Genomic DNA, 13,744 nt, shown 5'->3' with positions numbered 1-13,744 from the left:
ACTGATAACTTAAAACTTTTCCCTTCCCCCACAAATGGGCCACAAAGCATTCTTCTTTCCTACTTAAGTTTTTATGATGCATTGTTATTAACTATTCTTCTGCTATTAAACTGAAATGACCTATTGAGACAAACAGTTCTGAGACCATTCTTCTACCGCTGATTAAGACTGGGTTCCCAGATATTAGGAATGATTAATTTAGTTTTCTGAGCTTTCTGAGCAGACTTGGTGACCTTCCTAGCTCCAGTAGTCTTCTTGTCCACTGCTTTGATGACAAGCAGAGCGGCTACCCGTCACATGTCATTAATAGCAGAACACCCCAGAGGAGGATACTTAGAGAAGCTCTTAATATATATGGGCCTGCCAGGAATGATATCAATGATGGCAGTATCACCAGATTTCAAGAATTTGAGGCCATCTTCCAGCTTCTTCCCAGAATGGTAATCAGTCTTCTCCTTCAACTGAGCAAACTTGTGAGTAATTGTGAGCTGTTTGACAACCCAGCACAGGTGCATAGTCAGCTCTGATTTGGACTGGATGGTTCAGGATAATCAACTGAGCTGTGAAGCCAACTGCTTCCATCAGTGATTACTTTTGCTGTTTACTGGCCATGTCGCCACAATGAACATTTTTGGACACATGCTTGACATTGAAGCCCACATTGTCTCCAGGAAGAGCTTTACTTAAAAGCTTCATGTTACATTTCAACAGACTTTATTTCAGTTGTAACGTTGACTGGAGCAAAGGTGACCACCATGCCGGTTTGAGACCATCAGTCTCCACAGGGACAGTACCAGTACCACTAATTTTGTAGATGTCCTGGAGGGGCGGATGCAAGGGCTTGTCTGTTGGATAAGTTGGTGGCAGGATGTAATCCAGAGTTTCAAGCAGTGTGGTTCCACTTGCATTGCCAGCTTTACAGGTGAATTTCCATCCCTTGAATCAAGGCATCTTAGTACTTGGCTCTGGCAAGCTGTCACCGTTCCAACCAGAAATTGGCACAAACGTTACTGTGTCAGGGTTGTAGCCAATTTTCTTTATGTAGGTGTTGACTTCCTTAATGATTTCCTTGTATCTCTTCTGGCTGTGGGGTAGCTCAGTGAAATCCATTTTGTTAACACTAACAGTTGGTTGTTTCATACCAAGTATGTAAACCAGAAGGGCATGCTTCTGGGTCTGCTCATTTTTGGAGATACCTGTGTCAAATTCACCAACACCAGCAGCAGCAGTTGGGACAGAAGAGTCATCCTGAACTATGCCTATAAGCATGTTGTGGTTTTTGTTTTTGTTTTGTTTTGTTTGAAGTAACCTCTATACCTAACATGGGTCTTGAACTTACACCCCCAAGATTAAGAGTCACATGTTTTAGTGACTGAACCAGCCAGGCACCCTTATAATAATGTTTTTTATTAAGTCCCTGTGTCCTGAGGCATCAGTGTTGAAAACATAATACTGTTCTCAAAGTTCCACATGAAGATATCAAGGCTGATACCTTACATATAGTCACCTTTCAATTTATCCAAGACTTAGACCTACTTGACGAAGCCCTTTCCCAACTCAGCAGTATCCTTTAAAAATCTTTTGGTGGTTCTTTTGTCAGTCACATCACATTTATAGATCAGATGGCCAGTAGTAGTGGTAAACTTGCCCAAATCTGCAGGTCCAATGATGATGTGCTAAATCTTTTCCTTTCCCATTATGGCTTAGGTTTAGTAGTGGTTTTTGTGACTCCTTTGTTCTGGTAGCAAACCTGTTGCAAAAAAGCAAGTGTATGTTTTTAAAGATTATATAAAATTAACCTAGGATTCCCAGTGTAGAACCTTAGTCTAGGAATTAGAGACCTATAGAAATATGAATATAGCTGCAGTTACACTTGCTAGGCTAGAATTACAAAAGATCAGTCTTCATGCTTCAGAGCATTAAAAGATAGCTGGATGCAATCAAAATGAAATGTCTTCCTTCTGTATGTTACTGCCCAAACAGGCAACTCATGGGACCTTAATGCCTGCCTCTAATGCAAGACAGAAATGTTTTCAAAGCAGAAAACCAGACATGATGGCTGGATGGCTAGCTTCAGTATGCCAATTCCAGTATTTCTAAGAGCATATCCAAAAAGTATGCTTAATGCCTCAGCAGTTTTGGTGGTTTTGAGACATGCTGAATAAGAAATAACAATAGAGTAAGCTCCAGAGGACATGTTGTACCAAAAATATGATGATATATATGTGTAATAATAACTTGAAAGAAAGTGGTAGCTTTAAAGAGTGTAACCCCGTTATTTTTCTTAGGAGAGAACACAAGAAACCAAAAGATCCAAGCCTAAAAGCTCATTAACACCCTGTACATAAGAAAGATGTAAGAAATGTTTCATTATTTAATTATATATGCCAGAGACAACAGTTAAGAAGAAGGTGGAGAAGAAGAAGAAAGAAAAAACACACAAAACCCTAAGACAGTAAAACAATAACTTCTGAAGTTTTACCTCAGCTTGAGAGGCATTTTTCTAGGAAGGCCATTATTCCTGGGACCACAGAGTTCTGTGTGCGTAAGTAAGGGTCTAATTTTGGACTCCTTCCACAGATACTGTTTGATATTAAAGAGATTTTCTTTTATTTTATTTTTATTTTATTTTATTTTATTTTATTTTTTTACCTATACAAACAGGATCTTTGACCAAAAGCCATGATCACATTTGCTCTTTGAATAAGAAATAAAAGTTCCAAATAACTAACAATTCGCTGTAGGCTGAATGGAGACTAGTGTCCAAAATTCCTGATTTCATACTTACGAAAACTGTAAAATACCTGTATTTCCTCCATTCAACCCATGTGTATATCAAATCTGAGTCCTGGTGTTTTTAAACAATAGGTTATAAAAAAGGAGTTGTTAAATAACTGCAATTCCAGTGGCAATCACAGATCTCCATTAAATAGACATTGGCAAGCTAAAATTAACAAGTCAGGAAATGACAGATGCTGGCGAGGATGCGGAGAAAGGGGAACCCTCCTACACTGTTGGTGGGAATGCAAGCTGGTGCAACCACTCTGGAAAACAGCATGGAGGTTCCTCAAAATTGAAAATAGAACTACCCTATGACCCAGCAATTGCACTGCTGGGTATTTACCCTAAAGATACAAACGTAGTGATCCGAAGGGGCACGTGCACCCGAATGTTTATAGCAGCAATGTCTACAATAGCCAAAGTATGGAAAGAACCTAGATGTCCATCAACAGACGAATGGATAAAGAAGATGTGGTATATATACACAATGGAATACTATGCAGCCATCAAAAGAAATGAAGTCTTGCCATTTGCGACGACGTGGATGGAACTAGAGGGTATCATGCTAAGCGAAGTGAGTCAATCGGAGAAAGACAACTATCATATGATCTCCCTGATATGAGGGAGAGGAGATGCAACATGGGGGCTTAAGGGGGTAGGAGAAGAGTAAATGAAACAAGATGGGATTGGGAGGGAGACAAACCATAAGTGACTCTTAATCTCACAAAACAAACTGAGGGTTAATGGGGGGAGGGGGGTTGGGGGGGGGGGATTATGGACATTGGGGAGGGTATGTGCTATGATGAGTGCTGTGAAGTGTGTAAACCTGGCGATTCACAGACCTGTACCCCTGGGGATAAAAATATATGTTTATAAAAAATAAAATTTAAAAAAAAAATAGACATTGGCAAACAGTATACCATTCTCTTTGAAAATGATAATAAGTTGTTAGAATGGGATGTACTTCCATTTTTTAAAACATTAGTATATTTTTTTAAAAAATCCAATTTCATTAATTCCACATGTTCGTTCCATTTTGACTCTTGAATCTCCTAAAGCAAGGATGTGTACTTGTGGATATCTTTCAGTAATAAACAAGAGGAAGATATATAGTTTTTACTAGCTTTTTAATAGCCTGTGTATATAAACCTAGAAACATATTCCTACAACTGTTGGCTAAATCAAATTTTTGTGTATTTTATATGTACCCAAAGATATAATTTTTAAGAAGAAACTGAAGTAAATGCTTCTTTACACCAAAGAAAGACATAATATACTGTGAAGTACACAAACTTGAGGATTAGAATGGCTTGTCTTTAGCTCCTGAGGCAATGACCACCAGTATGAATTTCCTCAGTTTCCTTATCCATGAAAGCAGGATGATTAACACTGACCTTGCTAGGTTGTAGGAAGGATTACTATAAAAACTGCCTAGTAGAGCAACTGGCACAGAGTAGGAGCTTCACAAATGGCAGACACCGTCATTGCCATCATTTTCATCTTGTTGTATCATTATGTAACTGTTTTCTACATTCATATTGTAGTTTTTCTAACACAAGCTCCACACATAATGATACACATAATTAAAAGAGATTAATTGTAGCGTTCTGTGTTAAGAAATAGTAATCCGTACTGTTAAAAAATAGTACATACGGAAACTAAAGCCAACACAAAATGAAAATACTGCAGAAGCAACCACTTAAAAAATTAGTCCTAACTCAAATGTTATTTCTCTGTTTAATACACTGTGTATATATGCTCATCCTATCGAAGACATTAGTTTCTCAGTAAATACAAGGCAAATTTAATTCAGTTATAAAGTGAAACTGGAAATCACTCAAAAAATGTACTGAAATGAATTAAAGTAATGATAAAGAACTGTTGGGATCCCAGTCTAAGCCACTGATAAATGAGAAAACCAACAAGGGTGATGATAGAATAAGTTCTTCAGAATGAATCAATTATCAGAGGACTAACAGAGGCCCTTAGGAAAACTGAGGAAGTACTTTGATGTTTTTTTGGGGGGCGGGGAAACAATGTGTTACCATAATGTAAAAGTCAAATATGCAGTTATAAAGTCTGATAATATGCTATTATGCATATGAAAAACTATGCCAATAAAATAAACATTCAATTTTCACTATCCTACTAATTAGAACAAATTTTCTAATGTTACAGATTTTCTTGAGTAAACATCAACTTATTTTTCTAATTTTTAGTTTAATTTCTCACAATTTCCTCTGAATGCTGGAAAATTTACCTTGAATCTAGGTCTTTCCCATACCTTCTCAGGAATATTTCATTATTCTCTCTTCACTGCTACCTAGTAGTAATATTTAGAACAAAACCAATAAAATACTACATTGTATTTGTATTATTTGTTTATATGTCTATTTGAACCATACATTGCGGAGTCTTTGAGGGCAAAGAACATGTTTTATTCATCTTTATATCTACAGCATTCAGTACAGGGCTAGCACACAGTAGAAACACAATTAATCTTTGTCACATAGAGGAAAGAAGGAGGTTGGGAGAAAGGACTCAAACTTTTTTTTAATTTATTTTTTTAAGATTTTTTAATTTATTATTTATTTGACAGAGAAATCACCAGTAGGCAGAGAGGCAGGCAGAGAGAGAGATTGGGGGTGGGGGGGGAGAGCAGAGAGCCCAAATGTGGGGCTCGATCCCAGAACCCTGAGATCATGACCTGAGCCGAAGGCAGAGCTTAACCCACTGAGCCACCCAGGTGCCCCAAACTTTATTTTTAACACTTTTTTTTTTAAACAGAAATCTTTCTAAATTATAGCACTCTTTCCTTAATATATAGCGTGAACTAAACATGCTTATTAAATTTTTTTTGGATGACTAAGGGTCGCAGTTTAGAACATTAATTACCACTTTATGCTATAATAATGATGTCTCCTAGTGCTGTTCAAATGCTTAGGTTGGTCCTTCTAAGAATTCATTACTGTGGGGCTTTCCAATTGGGGATACCTCTTCTAATCTGTGGGAAGAACTGAAAGTTGACCAGGAAAACCAGTTAGATAAGTACTTTAAAACCAGTAGCCTTTACACTGAGGACAGTCACAGATATAAGTGGGGAGTGGTAGCTGGTTCTCTGGCAGCTCAGAAGTCTCCGTTTTCTTAAGGATTCAGAAATTCACTGCTACATTCAGAATTTAAAAAGCTAGCTCATTTAATTTCATTATCTTTGATTCATAAATTTTCTCCTTCAAAGTACACTGGAATTCTAAATTTTCAAAATGTCCTCCAGATGCAACTATAATTTTAATTAAACATTAAGATGTTTGATTACATAAAAAACAAAAAATATCTTTAAAGAACCCCAAAAAACAAACAAAAAAAATTTTAGTGCTCAGCTAAGAAGTACCAAAAGATAAAAACATACCATTTTTCAATGGCCACAGAAAGACTAAAAAGGAGTTCTGCATCTTAAACATTGTTTTTTTTTAACATGCTACAAATACTTATTTTGCAGATCAAGGTCCATTTCAAATGTGCTACCATCCAAGCTGTATCTAAAGTCCACAGATACAAGTTACAGAGGTCATGAGAAGTTATTCAGAAGTTATTTTTCATTTAATTCCAACAGGAGGAAGCAGTACATAGAGCTGTGTTTAGAAAAGAAACTTGCACAATGGGCTAACACCAGCACATTCATATCTGACTTTTGCCTCAGGAACCAAGGTGATCTCTCAAGGACCCACTGCCTGGTACTAAATAGACCTTTCTATATCAGCGCACACACTGAAAACCTGCCGGAACTTTTCCCAAATCAGAGGCTACCCTAGAGCTGACAGTAGCGACCTGCCACTACCTTACCAACACCACAGTCCTGAAAGAGTGCAAGAAACATGAGAGTAAATACACAAAAGTAGTAATTTGTCCACAGTTATGAAAAGCAGCAAAGAAAGAACCCTAAAAAAAAATGTAAGGCTTATGATATTGAAAAGTTGAAAAGAGGTCTGAATGTAGAGTGGAATGCTATCATGGCTCCTTCATGCACTCTAACCCACACTCTTATCTTAGAGACAGCAGAGTATAGTGAAAGAATATAAATGAGAGTTTGAATTTTGCTTCTAATGCTTAGCACTATGTGCCCTTGGGCAATTTATTAAAAGTATCTGCATCTCAGTTCTTACAGGGTTATAGTCAGATTAAATGAGACACCCTATATAAGAAATAGGTCAGCATGCCTTGATGTAGATATAGATATAAGACAAAATAGAAAGCATGATTGTCTTTAACCATATAATTTAATAAATTACTTTGTAATTTATGGTTGCACCACACTTGTATCAATTTGGATTCTGACAGAATGAAATTCTTAAAGAAAATTAGTTATTGATATCTTTGATGGAGCTATTTGAAATTCATTTTCTCTACCTCTTAAAGAGGTTTATTATATATCATGACAAACATATTAGTTGTTTGTAGACTAATTTTGTTGGCAGAGCTTGATCTTGATCAATTTTATGAACCATTACATGTAAAACTACTTTTTTATAACGAGTTCACTATATTTATTTTGCTGTAAATCACTTCAACAAGGCAGAGTAACTAGACTATTGTATACTGTATGGACATTTTAAGAGAACCTTTGTATAAAGCAATAGTTCATTCAAAACCCTGACAGAACAACAAAAGGCTACCTGGAGTATATAAATATTTTTTCAAGTGGCTTTGCCAGCAGTTTTCTTCCCCTTTTAAAAATAAATTTCCTTCTGTCTTTGAAGATACTACAATTTCAAATGGAAGATTTTCTATAAAAATGTAGGGGATACATGTTTAGGAATCTAAGAGTCAGTGTTGCTTAAGTCAGATCACCCCCCAGAGATCTACCTGTGGTTTCTCTAGTTCTTTTTAGTTATCTCTCCATTCAGTACATTTATTTTCTTAAAATAGTATTCTCATTTGATAGTTCTCATGTTAAATTAATGGCTTTAATGGAAAGGCTATGCTCCTAGACTCCTGAAATCCTCTTTAGACTATAATTCCATGTATACAATTAAGACAGATTTTAAAAATCCTCAGTCTGCCTGTTATAGTGGGTACTGCTGGGAATTGAAAAGGAATCAAATACTTAAATACATTCAGTAGATATGCTTGCAGTCTCATTTATGTGTGCGTGTGTGTAACTGAAATTTTGATGTTTGTTAGCAGCATAACCTCGCTGTTCCTGATTGATAGTAGATATTTAATGTTTGTTCTTTTTAACCAAAGGCTAGTTCTCAAAGCTACTTGGAGTTTATATGACGTTTTCTCAAAGAGGAGAATAGTCTCAGGCAAAAATTTGAGAGTGAAGGATACTGATGAGGAATAGAGGAAAACTTTTGGAGGATCTTTAAAACAAGGATGGAGAAGTAAAATCAAATATACTTGGGCATAGAAAAAGATGGAATAATCGAAGGAAGTAAATTCTGGTGCAGAGTTTTCAAGGAACATACGAAAGTAAAGAACTTATCCGTAGTTAGTGTCAGAATGTACCTCCATAAGGCTGACATCAGGATGAAGGCTTAATCCTAATCTCACAGCCCTATATCACAACCTCAAAAGCTTAACTCCAAGTTTAGTCTGTACAACTCTGGGGTTTGTTTTTGAATAATACTTGTCTACTCCACAACCAAGATTTCTTTGTTACCAGTGCCTCATTACTGCTCCATCAGTGACTGTCTTGGTCATCTCTTGATCATCTAAATGCAGTGGGTATATAACTATCCTGTTTCCTGACCTTATTATTATTTCCCGACTCACTGCTTTCCCTTGGTCCTGAAAACAGTTCAGAGACTAACTCTGCTGCTCAAAACTTTGCTTCATATGTATAATAAAACTTTAAGAGGTGGCAGAATATCTAATAGTACAATTCAGAAAGTCGTAGATCATTTAAATGAGAGCTAAAGTTTTCTTAATGTAGTTAATAGAGAATGTGTACATACTTTATATACTGCTTTATAGGGTCAGTGAACAGATGAATGATAGCATGATTTCTTTTTTTTAATCCTTTAAGGGTAATGTAGAGGAAAAGGAGTCAGTATTACTTATGTAATACAGTTTTTATGGATTAGGAATTTTAATTTCTGTGGGGATTACGAGAGTATTACATTGTGAGAGTATTACATTGTGACAGTATTACAATTTGACAGTTTTTAGCAAGAGGTATACATTGGCCAATCCCAATCCAGAGTGTGCAGAAAAATTAACTTCATTTTCTAAACTGATCTCTTTCTAGTTACAGACAGCTATTGCAAATCATGCTATAAAATTGACAACTCATCTTAGCATAAAATACTTAGCCTTGCCTTTTCAGAAGGTATCTCAATATCATCTTCTGTTTCTGCTGCCTCTTCTTCTTCCTTTAAACTTATTACCTCTTTTTTTAGATTTTATTTTATTTATTAGACAGAGAGAGAGTGAGCACAAGCAGGGGGAGCAACAGGCAGAGGGAGATGGAGAAGCACACTCCCTGCTGAGCAAGGAGGCCCAGTGTGGGGCTCTATCCCAGGACCCTGGGATCATGACCCAAGCTGAAGGCAGACGCTTAACCGACTGAGCCACCCAGGTGCCCCTCAGTATCTTCTTTTTAAAAATACTTTCTTTTGACTAATTATTGAATCTATAAAAATTTCTCTTCTCTAAGACTCTCCCTTCCCTTCTTAAGTGTTGGTATTTGAGTGAAGAGAGAAGCATCGCCCCTGTTGCTGTCCTTCCAGAGAGGCATTTCATGGGTTTAACTTCTGGGCCTCAGGCCTTGTTCTTTCTATCTCTGTGTGGTCAGTAGGCAAGCTGTGCCAGAATTTGCAGAGCTGTACATTTCTGTCTGTTCACAGGAAATCTGCACCCAGCTATCTTCTTTCTTGAACCAACTCAATTTCAGTCCTGCAGTTCCATCAGCACTTCCAAACTCTTTAGGGGGACCTCAAAATTCTCGATTGCTTTCTCTGTGCTACCCTGGAGTCAGAACCCTGTGAAAACTGCTCTCTAGCCCATTAAAAAACTGGAGAAACCCCACTCAGACATTTTTCCTTTTTCCATTACTATTGTGCTGTGAGGGACACAGCACTTTGTCCTAAACGGGACTTTCTGAAAGGTTTATGGTTTTTGCAAGCTCTTCTCCCCCCAGCCTCCTCCCATAAGCCAGCACCAGCCTGAAGGTTTAAGGATTACCTTTTAGCTTTTCTTGGGTTTTATCTTGTTCTGCTCTAGTGTGAAAGCCAGGGAGAATGAAGGGAACTCAAGCTTTTCCTCAGGACCCAGGCAGTATCCTCACCCTAGGCTCATCATTCTGAATCTCTGTGTATCTCAACTTCACTAGATCTGAAAAGAATGGAATTTCCTATGAAGATATCTGGAATTATACTTCTCACTATGGTTATAATATAGTTAATCCTCCAAATTTGTGTTTTTTTTTTTTCTCTTATGTAAAAATTCAGCTTTGGAAGTTCTCAGAAAACATTTTAACCACTTGAAAGCCTGCTTACAAGCTTTGGACTTAAAAAGAAATCTTCTTGCAGAGTTCAGCTTTCCTGTTGTAGATAGCATTCTTAGCAATAAGCTTCAGGCTTATGGCTGAATTAAGAATAGTTATAATGGAAGAAGGAGGTGTTAGGGGTGTAAGTAGGGTTAGAGGTGGAGTAAAGAAAAGAGAATGGCTTGATATTTAAAAAGGGGGCACTGGGTAATATTTAAAAAGCTAATATATTACCCTAAGCACTAATTGGCCGTCAGAGAATGGTACCACTTCAAGGGGAGAGGAGTCTCTGATTATTATCTTTTAGCACCCACAGTACCCAACAGTTCATAAATAACTTAATTTTCTTCTTCAAAAAGCAGGTTAATCAGAGGTTTTCAGGAATGAACAGAGTTTTCCAGGCTATAATAAGGAAATAATAGTGTTTTCTCAGTAATTGTTCATGACTCTATGATGAGTAAAAAAGTAAAAATAAGCATGCTGACAACATGGACCTATTCCATATTTTTTAATGTTATGAATAAAATTTTATTGATGCTAAAAGAAACACTGAATATAGTGTAGGGATAGTATTTATGTAAGAGAACATCTTATTAATTAATGTACAGTGCATTACAGTCTGGTGAAATAGAGTGCCTTTATAATTATATATACTTTATAGCTAAAATTTCACTAGTGATCAGGCATAATAACTTCATTTCTCATTAGTGGACTGCTTGCGGATCTTTGGCCACTAAATACATTTCACTGAAAGTTATGCTTGATAGTTGGGAAAATATCGTTTTCAACCTATGTGTGATAATGTGCTGGTAGTATCTGAAAGAAAAATCTGGACCAAATAGGTTACTTATAAATGAAAGATACTAATCTTTTACTACTCTAGGATATTAACTACTCAGCTGAAGACATTTATAAATGTAGGACACATTTTCAAATAGCTGAGTATTTTATTTTAATCAAAGAATATTTTTCTATGGACTAAAGACTTTGGTTGAAACTCAACAAGCTGCCAGTTTTCTTTCACTATTAATTACTAGCTTTAAAAGAAATACACTGTTAGAAACTCCCTTTTAAGGGAAGGGAAACCCAGAGTTAGCGAGGCTTAAAATAACAAAGGAGTAGAATGTGTTCCAATAGAACAACGTATGAATCACATGGAACAGCTTTCTGTTATAGCGCCGTGATCAATTAGATCAGCAACAGGTTAAAACCATTGGTTGATATAGCTGCCTGTGGTGAGATGTTTTTTTTCCACCTAGGTGTTCTAATATCAGTTTATCACTTTCATACTCAGTGTCTGAGCCTCTGCTAACCTTCAATGCAGAATTAAAAAGAATGAAAGAAAATAATCAAAATAAGAATATTGGTATTTTGCTATATATTAATCAAATATGTAGCAGCAACTGCTCAAAAAATGATTTTGAAGAGTACATTATAAAGGTAATTTAAATGCTTAATACAATAGTAAACAAAACTATCAATTTAGTGGTTTCTAATTTTTGATGTCTATAATTTGAATTTTTAAAAATTTCAGGGACTTATTCTTCCTATACTTGTATTCTTCTATGACTATTAATTTTGTGATGTTAATGTTGTTAAGATGGAACTCAAAGGGGTGTCTGAGTGGCTCAGTTGGTTAAGTGTCTGCCTTTGATTGGGGTCAAGATCCTGGGGTCCTGGGATGGAGCTCTCTATTCGGGCTCTCTGCTCAGCAGGAGAGCCTGCTTCTGCCTCTCCCTCTGCTGCTCCCCCCTGCTTATGCTCTCTTGCTCTCTCTCTCTGTCAAATAAATAAAGTCTTTTAAGAAAAAGATGGAATTCCACTTCATTTTTAGTTACGTAATAACAAAAGTGTGCTGGCATTGTGATAATTATTGTGATAAAAATTCTGAAGAATGTTTTGCCTTGTTATTTTTTAAACTACATAAAGTAAATGATATGCAACAAAATGAGAAGGATAAAAAAGATGTTGTATTGTCTCTATTGTGCTGAGAGCTGCTGAGCCTTGTAAAATATTGTCTTCATTAATCTGTTCTAAATTTTAATAGCCAATAGGAGTTTAATACAGGGTGTCCAGAGGACAAAGAACTCATAGTCATCGAGAGTGTGGTGATGTAACCCTTCCCAGTGTGTAGCTATATCATTCAGTTTTCTGTTCGCTACAAACACAGTTACACTCAAGCCTACAAAGTCTGTAATTTAAGTGAACTTTTAGGCAAGTGGTCTCCAAATTCAAGTTAATCGCAGTTGGTTGATCTCTAATCATAGGCAGAAGTAGACCTGTGCAGTTGAGTGCAGCTGCAAACACCTGTTAAAGGACAAAACTTTCTTCTCTTCCAGGATCTCTTGGGGATATTTTCACCACTCAAGATTGCAGACTTGAGTGTATAGTTGAATTCAGAACAGTAATACCTTACAGGCCACCTGGGTGACTCAGTTGGTTAGGCAACTGCCTTTGGCTCAGGTCATGGTCCTGGAGTCCTTGGATCAAGTCCCGCATCAGGCTGCCTACTTGGCAGGGAGTCTGCTTCTCCCTCTGACCCTTCTTCCTCTCGTGCTCTCTCTCTCTCAAATAAATAAAATCTTAAAAAAAAAAAAAAAAGAATTATTTAGGGGCGCCTGGGTGGCTCAGTGGGTTAAAGCCTCTACCTTCGGCTCAGGTCATGATCCCAGGGTCCTGGGATCAAGCCCCACGTTGTGTTCTCTACTCATCAGGGAGCCTGCTTCCTCCTCTGCTTCCTCCTCCTCCTCTGCTTGCTTCTCTGCCTACTTGTGATCTCTGTCTGTCAAATAAATAAATAAAATCTTTAAAAAAATAAAATACCCACCCTCAAAGGAGGTCAGTCTTGAGGAAGAGACACATTAACAAACATAGAACAATGTGATAAGTGTACAAGACTGGGAAATAAAAATAAAAGAGAATTAGTTTTTTTTTCTTTAAAGAGATATCTTTGAGAAGTGCATTTTAAATATGCCTAAGTCACATTTTAATAATTTGCTTAGGATCCCTACGTGAATACTGTCTCCAGTAAAGGATGTATGTATAAGTAGTCCTTATTTGATGTTCTTTACACTTTGTCACTTAATTTACCCCATGCTATCTCATTATTCTCAATTCTTATCCATTTACTCATTTCTTGCAGTGGGATCCTGAAGAAAGCAACTCAGAGAGATAGTGGGAAATAAAAACAGGAATGGAGGTGATTATACTCACTTACGTTAAACAAAAAAAGTTCTAAGACATTATCTTGCTTCATAAAATGTACCCCAAATTACGTTAATGATTAAGGTATGGGGCTTTGTGGTTCTGAGGCTTTTTAAAAATGAGCTTTTGGTTTGTTATAGACAGCAGGAGTTGCCCAATATGTGACCTGTGGGAAAGTTTTTTGGAATGTCTTTTGACAGGTTTTTAAGTGTCTCTGAGGTTTGAAAAGTGAGAGTGAGCTAGCTGCCTCTACTGAAATCTCTGAACCAA

At 36.8% G+C, this 13,744-nt stretch overlaps 1 protein-coding gene and 1 pseudogene across 2 annotated transcripts in view; one reads left to right on the top strand and one right to left on the bottom strand.

The window, feature by feature from the left end:
• Positions 1–13,744, top strand: part of LOC111155010 (ubiquitin-conjugating enzyme E2 E2) — a 383,244-nt gene that overhangs the window by 147,416 nt on the left and 222,084 nt on the right. The gene's annotated exons all lie outside the window — the stretch shown is intronic.
• Positions 294–1,697, bottom strand: LOC111155009 (annotated as a pseudogene).

Source organism: Enhydra lutris, unplaced genomic scaffold (assembly GCF_002288905.1).
Source record: "Enhydra lutris kenyoni isolate GAN:26980312 unplaced genomic scaffold, ASM228890v2 scaffoldscaffold39, whole genome shotgun sequence".
Lineage (NCBI taxonomy): Eukaryota > Metazoa > Chordata > Mammalia > Carnivora > Mustelidae > Enhydra > Enhydra lutris.
The sequence above is the reverse complement of the archived record's forward strand: the minus strand, read 5'-3'. Positions and strand labels throughout refer to the sequence as shown.